A 14547-nucleotide genomic window follows, 5' to 3' on the forward strand; every position below is an offset into this window, starting at 1 on the left:
GTCTCTCTCTGAGTGCTCCAGGAGAGGACCCTCCGCCTCTTTCAGCTTCCTGTGGTGAAATGGGTTGGACATGTGTCCCTCCAAATTTCATGTTGAGATGTGATGCCCAGTGTTGGAGGTGGGGCCTGGTGGGAGGTGATTAGATCACAGGGCTGGACCCCTCATGAATGGTTTAGCACCATCCCCCAGGTGATGAATGAATTCTCCCTCAGTTAGTCCATGTGACAACTGGTTGTTTAAAAGTCTAGGACATGCCACTTCTCTTCTCTTGCTCCCTCTTACCATGTGACATGCCTGCTTCCCCTTCGCCTTTTGCCATGATTGCAATCTCCCTGAGGCCTCGCCAGAAGCAGATGCCAGGGCCATGTTTCTGGAATGGCCTGCAGAACTGTGAGCTAATTAAACCTCCCTTCCTTCCTTCTCTTCTCCCTTCCCTGCCCTTCCCTTCTGCCCTGTGCTTCCCTTCTGCCCTGCACTTCTGCCCTCCCCCACCCTTCCCCACCCTCCCCTGCCCTTCCCTTCTGGTCTTTTCAAGATAAGTTCTCACTATGTTGCCCAGGCTGATCTCAAACTTCTGAGCTCAAACTTCTGAGCTCAACTGATGCTCCTGCTTTGGCCTCCCAAAATGCTGGGATTACAGGTATGAGCCACAGTACCTGGTGCAAACCTCTTTTCTTTATAAATTACCAGCCTCACGTATTATTATTATTTTTTCTTCTAGTAACACAAACTAACACAGAAAATTGGTATTGAGGAGTGGAACGTTGCTATAAAGATTCCTGAAAATGTGGAAGCAGCTTTGGAATTAGGTAACAGGAAGAGAGGTTAGAAGAATTTGGAGGACTCAGAAGACAGGAAGATGAGGGAAAGTTTGGAATTTCTTAGAGACTGATTAAATGGCTGTCACCAAAATGCTGATAGACATATGGACTGCGAAAGCCAGGCTGATGTAATCTCGGATGGAAATGAAGAACTTATTGGCAACTGGGGTAAAGGTCACCCTTGTTAAATCCTAAGAAACAACTTGGCTGCATCGTGTTCATGCCCTAGGGATCTGTGGAAGTTTGACCTTAAGAGTGATGACTTAGGGCATCTGGTGGAAGACATTTCTAAGCAGACACTTCTAAGATGTGACCTGGTTGCTTCTAATAGTCTATAAAATAGGGAAGCAAAGAAATGACTTAAAGTTAGAACTTATATTTAAAAGGTGTAAATAAAAAAATGAAATGCTAATCCAAGGGGATTCCAAAGAAACCTGAAAAGCCAGTTCAGTCCATGACAGGAAGGGGAGGGGTTGGAGGTACCTCACTATAACCTCCCCCTTTTAGAGTTTAGGCTCAGCTGACCAGTATTAACATTAAAACAAGGAGCTTAAGACTGACAAAGCAGACTCTTTGTAGCAATAAGATATCAAATTCCAACCTGAGTCTGGTATAGCATCACATGACAGGTGGCAGGCATGGAAGGAAATTAAAGTATTTTATCCCAGAATCTATTTCTCTGACACATTTTGGAATGGCCCTGCAAAGCTGTCTCTTGTGGAGGAAATTTATATTCTCTAGAGAATCTTCTTCCCTTTCCAGGTCTCTTCCTGATTCAGGAGAGATTTATGTGAGTCTAGCACCTTTTAGGGTCTGATGAGAGACATTTGCCATCTCTTCTTTCTGAAACCTGGAGGCTTCATCTACATGAGAAGAACCTTGGCTTCCACAATCCCCTTTATCTTAAGCATTACTTTTTGCTGACTTAAACTTTTTAGGTAATTTAACTTTTTCAGCCAATTGCCAATCAGAAAATTTTCAAATCCACCTGTGATTTGCAATTCCCCACTTTAAATTGTTCTGCCATTCCAAAGCAAACCAATGTATACTTTACATGTTTTGATTGACGTGTTATGTCTCCCTAAAACATAAACCAAGCTGTAACCCAACCACCCTGCACACATGTTCTCAGGACACTTTGAGGCCATGCCACAGTTCATGGCTCTCACATTTGGCTCAGAATCCATGTCTTCAAGTGTTTTATAGAGTTTGGCTTTTTTCATCAACAAAGGGAAGCAGAGCATAAACAATTTGGAAAATTCACATCCTGGCCATGTGTTAGAAAAGAAAAGGTATTTTCAGGAGAGAAATATAAGCAGGTTGTGGAGCAGCCACTTACTAGAGAGATTAGCATAACTAAAAGAGAGCTAAGTGCTCATATCCAGAACAAAGGGAAAAAGGCCTTGAAGGCATTTCAGAAATCTCTGAGGTGGTCTTTCCCATTACAGGCCCAGAGGCCAAGGAGGAAAGAATGGTTTTGTGGGCCATGCCCATGGCCACTGCTTCCTGTTCAGCCTTGGGACACTGCTTTCCACATCCTGGCTGCTCTGACTCCAGCCTTGGCTCAGATGGCCCCAAGAATATCTCAGCTTGCTTCTTTGGAGAGTACAAGCCACTATAAGCCTTGGTGACTTCCACCTGGTGTTAAGCCTGTAGGGCCCAAGAATGCAAGAGTGAAGGAGGTTTGGCATCTTCCCCCTAGATTTGAGAAATGTATGAGAAAGCCTAGGTGTCCAGACAGAAGCTGACTGCCAGCATGGAGCCCTCACAGAGAGCCTCTACTAGAGCGGTGCCAAAGGGAATGTGGGGTTGAACCCCCATATAATGTCCTGACCAGGGCACTGTGTAGTGGAGCTGTGGGAAGGTGGCCACAGTCCTCCAGACCCCAGAATGGTAGATCCACTGGCAGCTTGCACCCTGAATCTGGAAAAGCCACAGGCACTCAACTTTATCCTGTGAGAGAAGTCACAGGAGCTACATCTTCTAAAGCCAGAGGGATAGAGGTGTCCAAGGCCTTGGGAGCCCACCTCCTGCACCACTGTGTCCTGGATATGGGCCATGATGTCAAAGGAGATTACCTTGGAGTTTTAAGATTTAATGACTGCCCTGCCAGATGTCTGACCTGTATGGGGCATATAGATCCTTTCTTTTTGCCAACTTCTCCCTTTTGGAATGGGCATGTTTACCCCAATGTCTGCACTCTCATTGTATTTTTGGAGTCAATAATTTGTCTTTGATTTCATAGGCTGATAGGTGGAAGGGAGTCATCTTCAGATGAGACATGGATCTTGGGAATTTTGGGTTGATTCTGGAATGAGGTAAGGCTTTGGGGGACTGTTGAGAAGGCATGATTGTATTTTGCAAAGTGAGAAGGACATGAGATTTGGGGGGCTAGGGGTGGAAGGATATGATTTATATATTTGTCCCCTCAAAATCTCATGTTGAAATATGATTCCCAGTGTTGGAGGTGGGGCCTGGTAGGAGGTAATTAGATCGTGAGGGCAGATCCCTCATGTATGATTTTGCATCATCCCCTTGGTGATGAGGGAGTTCTCCCCCAGTGAGCTTACACACAATCTAGTTGTTTAAGTCTGGGACCCCCCCTCAGCCTCTTGCTGCCATTCTTGCCATGTGACATACCTGCTCTTCTGCTATGATTGCAAGTTTTCTGAGGTCCTTACCAGAAGCAGATGCTGGTGTCAGGCTTCCTATACAGCCTGCAGAACTGTGAGCCGATTCAACCTCTTTCCCATATACGTTACCCTTATACATTACCTCTGGACTCTAGTTTCACATGTTTTGGAATGCTTCACCTTGTCCAGCAGGATGAGTCTCTTTTCATTTTTTAGTATTTTTCTCTCTCTTCTTTGGATTGGATTAAAAAGAATTGACATATTCTATTGATGCAACTTTAAGTTTTCAGTTCCTTCTCATGTCTGCAGCAATCTGTTATTAAACTTGAGTAATGTTTTTCTCTTTCTTTTCTTTTTTAATAAAATAGAGATGGGGTTTTATCATGTTGCCCAGGCTAGTCTCAAACTCCTGGGATCAAGTGATGCTTCCTTTTTGGCCTCCCAAAGTGTGAGGATTACAGGCATGAGCCACTGTGCCTGGCCAAATGATGTTTTTCATTTCAGAATCATACTTTCAGTTGTAGAATTTTCATTCGGTTCTTGTAAATATTTTCAGTTTCTTATAGATATTCCCCATCTAATCTCTCATTACAACCATATTTTCCTTTAAGTCTTTGAACATATTTAACATAAATTCTTTAAAGTCCTTGTCTGATAACTGAGTCTGCATCTAGGTCACCTTGGAGTTGATCTCCATTGACCTGTTTTTCTTTTGATTATGGATCACCTTTTCATATTTCTTTGCATACATGGTAATTTTGAATGTGCGCCCAATGTTGTTGATAACATGTGGTACTGACGTTGGGCTTTTCATTCTTCCTTAGCAGAGCATTGATTGTGTTTTTCAATGTTAGGAAGCAGTTAGCTTGAGTTGACTCAAACTCCAAAGTCTGTCTGCCCAGCAGTTGGCAGTAGCTGAAATCTCAGTTCTCTCAACCTTACAGGTGTTGCTTTCTGCTGGGCCCTTTGGAGTTTTCCTTACCCATGCACACCTAAGGGATCAGCCAGAGGTTTCCGTGGAGTTTACCTGCAGATTGTGGGGTTTCCCTTCAGTGACCTTCTCCTTTATGGACATCTTCTCTTCATTTCCAACTGCTCTGAAAATGCAGCCCTGCATTCCACTCCTCAGCAGGAGGGCTGCAGTTTCCTGCTTGAACTCTAGCTGCACCTGTTACATGCACTGGGGTGTGACTTCAGACAAACATTTCAAGGAATAATCCTTACTAGTGTTTGTCTACTTTTGGTCATGTTCCTGTGCCTGCAGTTGGTGTGTGTGTGTTGTGTGTGCTTACAGTTTTTCCAGTGTTTATAATTGCCATCTGCCAAAGGACTGGTCTGATATTAGCTGCTCCAGCATTATTGGAATCAGAACGACTTTCTCTCATGTGGTTTTTTGTTTTCATTTCCCTGTTGACTAGTGTGGTTCAACATCTTTTCATATGTTTAGTGGCTATTTGGATATCTTCCGTAAAACATCTGTTCAGTTCTCTTTCCTATGCCTCTGTTGAATTGTTTGAGTTTTTTTGGTTTGTTTACAGGGATCTTCTCCATATTATGGATCTGTTTCTGTCAGTTAGTTATAAATGTTTATAGGAAACATTGAGAAAAACTGAAATGGACCAAAAGACTACTAGGTGCCTTCAATGGAAAGCAAGACATCGTCTTGTACACTCTTCCAGGTTATTTCATGCTGTGAAACTCTGCATCTTTTATTTTCTTTGAACTATTTTACAACTCTATAAGCTAGGGGTCCCCAACCCCTGGGTCATGCACTGGAACCGGTTCGTGGCCTGTTAGGAACTGGGCCACATAGCAGGAGGAGAGGGGTGAGTGAGCATTACTGTCTGAGCTCCACCTCCTGTCAGATCAGTGGCAGCATTAGATTCTCATAGCAGCAAACACTATTGCAAACTGCAGATTCATGCGATCTACATTGCACACTCCTTATGAGACCCTAATGCCCAATGATGTGAGGTGGAACAGCTTTGTCCCCAAGCCATCCCCCGATCCTGGTCTGTGGAAAAATCGTCTTTCATGGAACTAGTTCCTAGTGCCAAAAAGGTTGGGGACCACTGCTCGAAGCTGTAGATAATTGATAGCGATGCAAAACTCTTTGAATTGGTAGAAGTTCAAATTCTCATCTTTGGAAGGACAATGGATTCCTCCTCACCTTCCAGGGAAAAGGGCCATTTTGCATCTATTTATGAACGCCTTTTACCATTCTTTAATCAATTATATAAGTGTAGCAATTTGAATTCCTCTTTTAACTGGTTGTAGCACCTTAATTAATGAGATAAAGAGCATCTCTGAAATGTGTCATCATGTTTATGTGAGTCATGATCATAATTTTTTTTAAAATGACCTTTTAACTCATTGAGATTTCTTCTCCCCCATGGCCCCACCCAGCCTCAGTATCCAGGAAGCTTAGTGTTCTGTGGCCCCGGAGGGCAGGGGACCAGGTGTTGACGAGCAGATCTGAGGTTGGCCGCAACTTTTCCCCATAGCTCTGCTTCAGCCAGTGCCCTGGGAATGCCTCCCAACCCCACACCTGTCCTGTTGGCCCAGGTGAGCTCCATGCCGTGTGACATTTCTGCTGGTGGCCACCTGGTGAGTATGTGTTGAATAGAGAACTGTGCAGCCCCTTCACAGAGCTTCCAGGGCTTCTGTGCTCTCCAAACCTGTCTGGGCTCAAGGGACCTTCTCAGGGTGTGATGTGTTGGTGGCTGGGTTGAGCCTCTGTCCCGGAGGGTAGGACTCAGGCAAGGACAATGTTCTGGACTCATAGAAGTGGTGTGGGGTGAGTGAAAGGAACAGGAGTTTTGGGGTCAGAAATGCGGGTTCCAGCCTGGCATTGTCCCCATGAGCACGGGCTGCAGGCTCCCCAAGGCCTCAGTTTCTACAATGGTGAAAGAGTGCCAGAGACTGCAGTATGCATTTGAAAAGCATCCAGGGATGGCAGGGGTCCGGGTGTGGACCAGCCTTCATGAATACAGAGGGTGTGACCTTGACCATTGTGAAAGGGAAATAAAATCTCAAGACTCCAAACTCATTATGCCAAAAAGAAAAGTTGAGCTGGGAAGCTGAGTCATGGAAAATAATAATAATAATAAAAAAGAATGAAAGTCGTGCCTTTCCTTTTGTTTCTGAACTGATAGCAGCAGCAGATAGGCCAAGTCTCCCTAGGTGGCCTCCTTCACCCTGACAATATAAATTAACAGCCCGGTCTTCATGGCACGGGGCAAAATGAGACAAAAGAATGTGTATTTCACAGCTGTTGGATGAAATGTTGTGTAAATATCTGTCAGATGCATTTGGTCTAAAGTGCTTTTTAAATTGAATGCTTCTTTGTTGATTTTCTGTCCAGATTATCTGTTCAGTGCTGAAAGTGGTGTTGAAGTTCTCAACTACCATTGTATTGGGATCTATCTCTTCCTTTCTTCTGCTTGATCAAATCTGCTGTTGAAGCTCATCACTGTATTTCTAAATTTTATTCATTGAATTCTTCACCTGCAGAATTTTAGTTTTGTTCTCTTTTATTTCTATCTCTGTTGAATTTTTGGTTCATACTGTAAATTACTTTCCTGAATTCATTGAATTGTTTATCTGTTTTCTTGTATCTTGTATCTTATTGAGTTATCTGAAGATCAAAGTTATCTGAAGACCATTATTTTGAATTCTTTTTCCAGCAATATATTGATTTCTTTTTCACTGAGGTCTATTAATGAGAGTCATGTTCCTTTGGTGGTGTCATATTTCCTTGCTTTCTCTTGTTTATTGTGTTCCTGCATGGATGTCTGTGCATCTGGTGAAACAGTCACCTCTTCCAAACTTTCAAGAGTGGGATTTTAGAAAAAGAATTTCACCTGCAGTTGGGTTTAGTGTTTTGGTTGGGAAAGTGTGATGACTCTGTTTCTGAATAGGTGCAGTGGCATTGCCTACGTGCATCTTCTTCAACTGCATTCAGCCTCAGCAATAACTGTGGGCACTTCAGTGGCCTAGGCTGTAGACGTTTGTGGATGTAGCAGTGGCATAGGTTTTTAGTGTACTCAGTGTCCAGGGCTTTTGGAGTCCTCCTCTTCTTGTTTCCCCACAATGAGGAGACTTAGTCAAGGGGCTCTCTCTCGGTGGCAGGTCTAATGTGACCAATGTGCAGCTGCAATGGTGCTGGGTTCCAGGTGCAGAAAATTAGAGTAGCTGTGCAGCTGGGGTCCTAGTCTCCTGGTTTCAAGAATCTACTGTGGCACCTGGATCTTGGGGTGTAGGTTCAGTTTCTGTGGCAAGGTTGGATTAGGTTGCTCACAGTGCTAGGATCTGTGACTTTGAGGCACCCCTTAACAGTTTTTGCTCAAGGGGTCAGGTTGCAGCTGTGAGTCTATTCCTGGGGGGTGCATCATTGGTCCAACTCGGGGAAAGAAGGGGTGTTCTGGAGGTGTGGACCTGGGGAGTAGGGGATGGCTGCAATTTGGGAAACTGAGCCAATAGGGCACAATGTAAACTTTGGTCCCAGGGGATGAGGCACTGTGTGGTATTGACTGTAGACCCTAGAATGGTGGGGCTCAGCAGGATCCCAGACTCTGTGAGACCAGGTACAGTGGCAGCAGGTATCCCAGGATGGCAGAGTGTAGCTGTAATTTGGGCCTTGGTAGGGGGCAGGCAGGGAATAGCACAGTGCTGATTCTACTTCCCAGGGAGAGGGTGCCTCAGCAGCTCAGACTCTAGGGGCCTAGGCAAGCTCCAGGGAAGCAGGGCACCACAGCTGTTTGCCCTGTCAGGTGAGATGTCTCAGCTTAGCCACTGCTCTGTTTCCCTGGGACATAGGGTGCTATATCAGCTCAGCCTAGGGATGTGCTGCTGCTCAGCTTAAGCCAGGGCACTGATTCCCTAGAGGGTGATGTATGGCTTCAGCTCAGGCCTTCTCCACTGTAAGGGAAGGCCTGCATTTACATATCGGTGGGTGTGATTGTTCTGAGTGTTCCAGGCACCATTTCCGTAGGATACAGGTTGCTGCTTCAGCCTAGGTACTACAGCGTGTGACCTTCTGGGTGGCCAAGGCATTATTTCCTGGGATGCAGGGTGATGCTTCAATGTAGACACTAGAAAGGCATGATTCTTCTGCATGGCCAAAGTCCTGTTTTGCTAGGAGACAAGAAACTGCTTTAGCTTCGACTCAAAGGGTTGGGGGAGGGGTGGGTGGAGCTGATCCACTTGACTCTGTGAGGAAGGGTTTAATAGATGCCCATACCTTGACTTGGAGACATCGGGCCACTAGTCTGGGTTGTTCGGTGGCAGCTTAGCTTCAGGGATGAAGGGGAGCTGTGGCTACTGACTCCTCGAGTAAGACACACTCCAGCCAAAGTTCCTATTCCCGTGTAGTGAAGCACTAGCCATGTGGGAGTGGGGTACGGTGTCAGCACCTTTTTTGGGGAGCACAGCTGTGTGGCCTCCCAGCAACTCCCTCTAGTGCAAACTGCAGGGGACCGCAGTGGCGAGGTCTGCAGGTGTCCAGGGTGTTAGTGGGTGCCGCTGGGATCCTCTTGCTTACCTCCTCATGTCAGAAGTTCCTCCGGATTCCCAGATAATCCTGGTTGGGCGAAGGAGTAGAGGAGGCCGTGTGTTTCCTTCTGTTGTCTATGTGGCCAGCCCACATCTCTGTGCGTATCAGGGTTTCTCTTACTCCTCTGATGGACTCAGTGCTCTCCCTCAGTTATTTTCATTAAAATAGAGTTGTGTAGTCACTGTTCTGGCTGTCTTTATGAGGATGATGAGCACTAGCGGCTTCTAGTTGGCCCTTTATTAGATTTAAGGCTCAAGATTCATCCTCCTCAGTTAATGCTCCATCTTCCAGGCCCACTGGGGTGGCCCCACGCTCTGGGCCATGGTGGCCACAGCAGCCCCAACAGCCTCCTCACCTGTGGCTCTGATCTCAAAGTCTCTCTTTCTTTATTTTGTCTGGTCTCATTTTTTTTTTTTCATGCCAGTCTTTACTTTTAAATGATTATTAGTACACTGAGTAATAAGATGTAACAAGTTCTTGAATTCTATCATCTAGTAATTTTGATTAAGAAGCTGAAGCAATTATACTAGTGGTATTCACTGTTCTAGTTATTAGCAGGAATGGACTACTTTAAGGCTGGCTGATGCTTCACACAGGTTACGAAAACTACTACTTTTTCGTAGATAAAGCCCCTGACCTTCAAAAAAGCATTAAGGAGAAAATGATTTAATTCCTTCCTTTCTTCAAAGGATTGTTTTGTTTTTTCTTTTAAACTTGATATAAGAAAGAAAAAGTCAACAGTGATATATATATGTGTATGTATATATGTATGTATATATATTGCTTGAACCAAACAGCATAATAAAATAGACAGTATTTACCCATTATATTCCTAAGAAATATGAGGTAAAAAGATGAAATCTTTAGATAAGTTTTATTTGAGACAGGGTCTCACTCTAGCACCCAGGCTGGAGTGCAGTGGCATGATCTTGGCGCACTATAACCTCTGCCTTCTGGGCCCAAGTGATCCTCTTGCCTCACCCTTCCAAGTTGCTAGGACTATAGGCGTGTACCACCAAATCTGGCTAATTTTTATATTTTCTTGTAGAGACACAGTCTCACTATGTGGTTCAGGCTGGTCTCAAACTCCTGAGCTCAAGCCATCTGCCCGCCTTGGCTCCTGAAAGTGCTGGGATTACAGGCGTGAACCACCATGCCCAGCCTAGATAATTTCTAAGTCTGTACAAAGAAACTAGTTTTGCTTCTCTCCAAAAAGTGAATGGACCTACTATATAATATACAGAGATAAGGTAATGTCTTCTTATGAGAATATAACTAGAGCTTCTTATTCCATGAGGGCATCTAAAATGCCAATCCATGGAACAGGTGCTTCTCTTTTCCTATCCATTTATGCGATAGTTTTCAGGGATTTCTGGCTGGATGCCTCAGACAAAGGCCAAAAGTTGATCTAAGACTTCTTCCCTGCTCTGCTGGAAGTAGGTCTGGAGGATGGTCATCCTGGGTCTGTGAGATCCTAGTGCTGCAGCTTCCTTGGCCTTGAACTGTTTCTCCTTCTGCAGGCAGTGCTGTTCAATTTCAGCCTGAGCTGCTGCTTTGGGCTGCTTCAGCCTCTGCTTCTTTTGCTTGTGGGCCCAGGACACCTTCTTGGTAGCCTGCCTCTCGGCCTGCAGCAGCTGCTGGATCGCCTGTGACTGACTGGCCATGGCCGTGGTGACTCTGAGACCGAGGTGAGCAGCCTACATCCGCTCGAAGGGCCCTTGGGTCAGCTGACCCAGCCACCTCAGCACTTCCCTCTTCAGCTGGTCTCTCTCTTCTCACATTTTACTGTAAGCTGCAAGGAGAAATCAGGAATGCCTTCAACAATTTTCTTAGGAACTTCCTCAGCTAAACATCTAAGTTCATCATGTATAATTTCTACTTTCCACAAGACGGGAGAAGACAGTTCAGCCAAGTGCTTTGCCACTTTTTAACAAGGGTCACGTTTCTTCTAGTTTTCGATAACACGTTCCTCACTTCTGTCTGGAGCCTCATCAGAGGCACCTTTAACATTCACATTTCTAGCAACATTCTGTTTGTGACAATTCATGTATTCTCTAAGATGACAGATGTTTTCTCTACAGCTCTCCTCTTTCTTTCTGAGCCCCCACCGGGATCACCTTTAATGTCCAAATTTCTACCAATAGTCTTCAAAGAAACCTAAGCTTTTTCTAACACACACCTCAGAACTCTTCCAGCCTCTACCCCTTACTGAATTCCACATTTTTGCTACTTGTGACCCCTGGGTTCACTGAAAACTTACTGCTCACTTCTGATTCTTCAGTTTCTCTTTTGATAACATGCACAAAGTGGCCTGGTCTTGTTCAACCCAGTTCTAGGCCTGTTATCTTGTAATTCTGGGGCAGCCTCAGCCAAATCCTGGGCTCAGCTGGTGTGATTGGGCCTCCCAGCCCTGTACCCTGAGGGCGCTTGGGCTTCACTGGGAGAGCCTGACCAAGTATCTTTCAGTACCGTGCATGTCACTCAATGTCACCCCTAGAGATTTGGGGGTGAGCAATAACATGGAGTTCCTGATGTGATTTAGATGTTTGCCCCCTCCAAATTCCATATTGAAATATGATCCCCAGTGTTGGAGGTGAGGCCTGATGGGAGGTGTTTGGGTCATGGGGGCAGATCTCTCATGAATGGTTTGGTGCCATCCCCTTGGTGATGGGTGATTTCTCACTGTATTAGTTCATACAAGAGCTGGTTGTTTAAAAAAGCCTGACGCCTCTTTCTTATCTCTCTTTCTCCCTCTCTCACCATTCTCACCGTGTGACATGCTGGCCTCTATTTTTTTTTTTTATTATACTTTAAGTTCTAGGGTACACGTGCACAATGTGCAGGTTTGTTACATACGTATACATGTGCCATGTTGGTGTGCTGCACCCATTAACTCGTCATTTACATTAGGTATATCTCCTAATGCTATCCCTCCCCCCCACCACAATAGGACCTGGTGTGTGATGTTTCCCTTCCTGTGTCCAAGTGATCTCATTGTTCAATTCCCACCTATGAGTGAGAACATGTGGTATTTGGTTTTCTGTTCTTGCGATAGTTTGCAGAGAATGATGGTTGGGTTGATTCCAAGTCTTCGCTATTTTGAACAGTGCCGCAATAAACATACGTGTGCATGTGTCTTTATAGCAGCATGACTTATAATCCTTTGGGTATATCCCCAGTAATGGGATGGCTGGGTCAAATGGTATTTCTAGTTCTAGATCCTTGAGGAATCGCCACACTGTTTTCCACAATGGTTGAACTAGTTTACATCCCACCAACAGTGTAAAAGTGTTCCTATTTCTCCACATCCTCTCTAGCACCTGTTGTTTCCTAAGTTTTTAATGATTGCCATTCTAACTGGTGTGAGATGGTATCTCATTGTGGTTTTGATTTGCCTTTCTCTGATGGCGAGTGATGATGAGCATTTTTCCATGTGTCTGTTGGCTGTATGAATGTCTTCTTGTGAGAAGTGTTTGTTCATATCCTTTGCCCACTTTTTGATGGGGTTGTTTGTTTGTTTTTTTTTGTAAATTTGTTTGAGTTCTTTATAGGTTCTGGATATTAGCCCTTTGTAAGATGAGTAGATTGCAAAAATTTTCTCCCATTCTGTAAGTTGCCTGTTCACTCTGATGATAGTTTCTTTTGCTGTGCAGAAGTTCTTTAGTTTGATTAGATCCCATTGTCAATTTTGGCTTTTGTTGCCGTTGCTTTTGCTGTTTTAGACATGAAGTCGTTGCCCATGCTTATGTCCTGAATGGTATTACCTAGGTTTTCTTCTAGGGTTTTTATGGTTTTAGGTCTAACATTTAAGTCTCTAATCCATCTTAAATTAATTTTCATATAGGGAGTTAGGAAAGGATCCAGTATCAGCTTTCTACTCATGGCTAGCCAATTCTCCCAGTATCTTTTATTAAATAGGGAATCCTTTCCCCATTTCTTCCTTTTGTCAGGTTTGTCAAAGATCAGATGGCTGTAGATGTGTGACATTATTTCTGAGGGCTCTGTTCTGTTCCATTGGTCTATATCTCTGTTTTGGTACCAGTACCATGCTGTTTTGGTTACTGTAGCCTTGTAGTATAGGTTGAAGTCAGGTAGCGTGATGCCTCCAGCTTTGTTCTTTTGGCTTAGGATTGTCCTGGCAATGTGGGCCCTTTTTTGATTCCACACGATCTTTAAAGCAGTTTTTTCCAATTCTGGGAAGAAAGTCATTGGTAACTTAATGGTCATGGCATTGAATCTATAATTTACTTTGGGCAGTATGGCCATTTTCACGATATTGATTCTTCCTATCCATGAGCATGGTATGTTCTTCCATTTGTTTGTGTCCTCTTACTTCACTGAGCAGTGGTTTGTAGTTCTCCTTGAAGAGGTCCTTTACATCCCTTGTAAGTTGGATTCCTAGGTATTTTATTCTCTTTGAAACTATTGTGAATGGGAGTTCATTTATGATTTGGCTCTCTGTTTGTCTGTTACTGGTGTGTAAGAATGCTTGTGATTTTTGCACATTGATTTTGTATCCTGAGACTTTGCAGAAGTTGCTTATCAACTTAAGGAGATTTTGGGCTGAGACAATGGGGTTTTCTAAATATACAATCATATCATCTGCAAACAGGGACAATTTGACTTCTTCTTTTCCTAACTGAATACTCTTTATTTCTTTCTCTTGCCTGATTGCCCTAGCCAGAACTTCCAACACTATGTCGAATAGGAGTGGTGAGAGAGGGCATCCCTGTCTTGTGCCAATTTTCAAAGGAAATGCTTCCAGTTTTTGCCCATTTAGTATGATATTGGCTGTGGGTTTGTCATAAATAGCTCTTATTATTTTGAGATACGTTCCATCAATACCGAATTTATTGAGAGTTTTTAGCATGCAGGGCTGTTGAATTTTGTTGAAGGCCTTTTCTGCATCTATTGAGATAATCATGTGGTTTTTGTCTTTGGTTCTGTTTATATAGTGGTTTACGTTTATTGATTTGTGTATGTTGAACCAGTCTTGCATCCCAGGGATGAAGCCCACTTGATCATGGTGGATAAGCTTTTTGATGTGCTGCTGGATTCGGTTTGCCAGTATTTTATTGAGGATTGTTGCATCGATGTTCATCAGGGATATTGGTCTAAAATTCTCTTTTTTTTGTTGTATCTCTGTCAGACTTTGGTATCAGGATGATGTTGGCTTTGTAAAATGAGTTAGGGAGGAATTCCCTCTTTTTCTAGGCTTGGGAGAGTATAAGTGTCCAGGAAATTACCATTTCTTCTAGGTTTTCTAGTTTATTAGCATAGAAGTGTTTATAGTATTCTCTGATGGTAGTTTGTATTTCTGTGGGGTTGGTGGTGATATCTCCTTTATCATTTTTTATTGCATCTATTTGATTCTTCTCTCTTTTCTTCTTTATTAGTCTTGCTAGCGGTCTATCAATTTTGTTGATCTGTTCAAAGAACCAGCTCCTGGATTCATTCATTTTTTGGAGGGTTTTTTGTGTCTCTATCTCCTTCAGTTCTGCTCTGATCTGTTATTTCTTGCCTTCTGGTAGCTTTTGAA

General features: G+C 43.8%; 1 pseudogene and 1 gene segment (V, D, J or C); both read right to left on the minus strand.

The window, feature by feature from the left end:
* The window catches only part of LOC123574618 (immunoglobulin heavy constant gamma 1-like), a gene marked incomplete at its 5' end in the record, with an annotated part of 164439 nt that overhangs the window by 15470 nt on the left and 134422 nt on the right, over positions 1 to 14547 (minus strand).
* LOC107130518 (V-type proton ATPase subunit G 1 pseudogene) lies at positions 10394 to 10672 on the minus strand (annotated as a pseudogene).

This window comes from Macaca fascicularis, chromosome 7 (assembly GCF_037993035.2).
Source record: "Macaca fascicularis isolate 582-1 chromosome 7, T2T-MFA8v1.1".
In the NCBI taxonomy this organism is placed as follows: domain Eukaryota; kingdom Metazoa; phylum Chordata; class Mammalia; order Primates; family Cercopithecidae; genus Macaca; species Macaca fascicularis.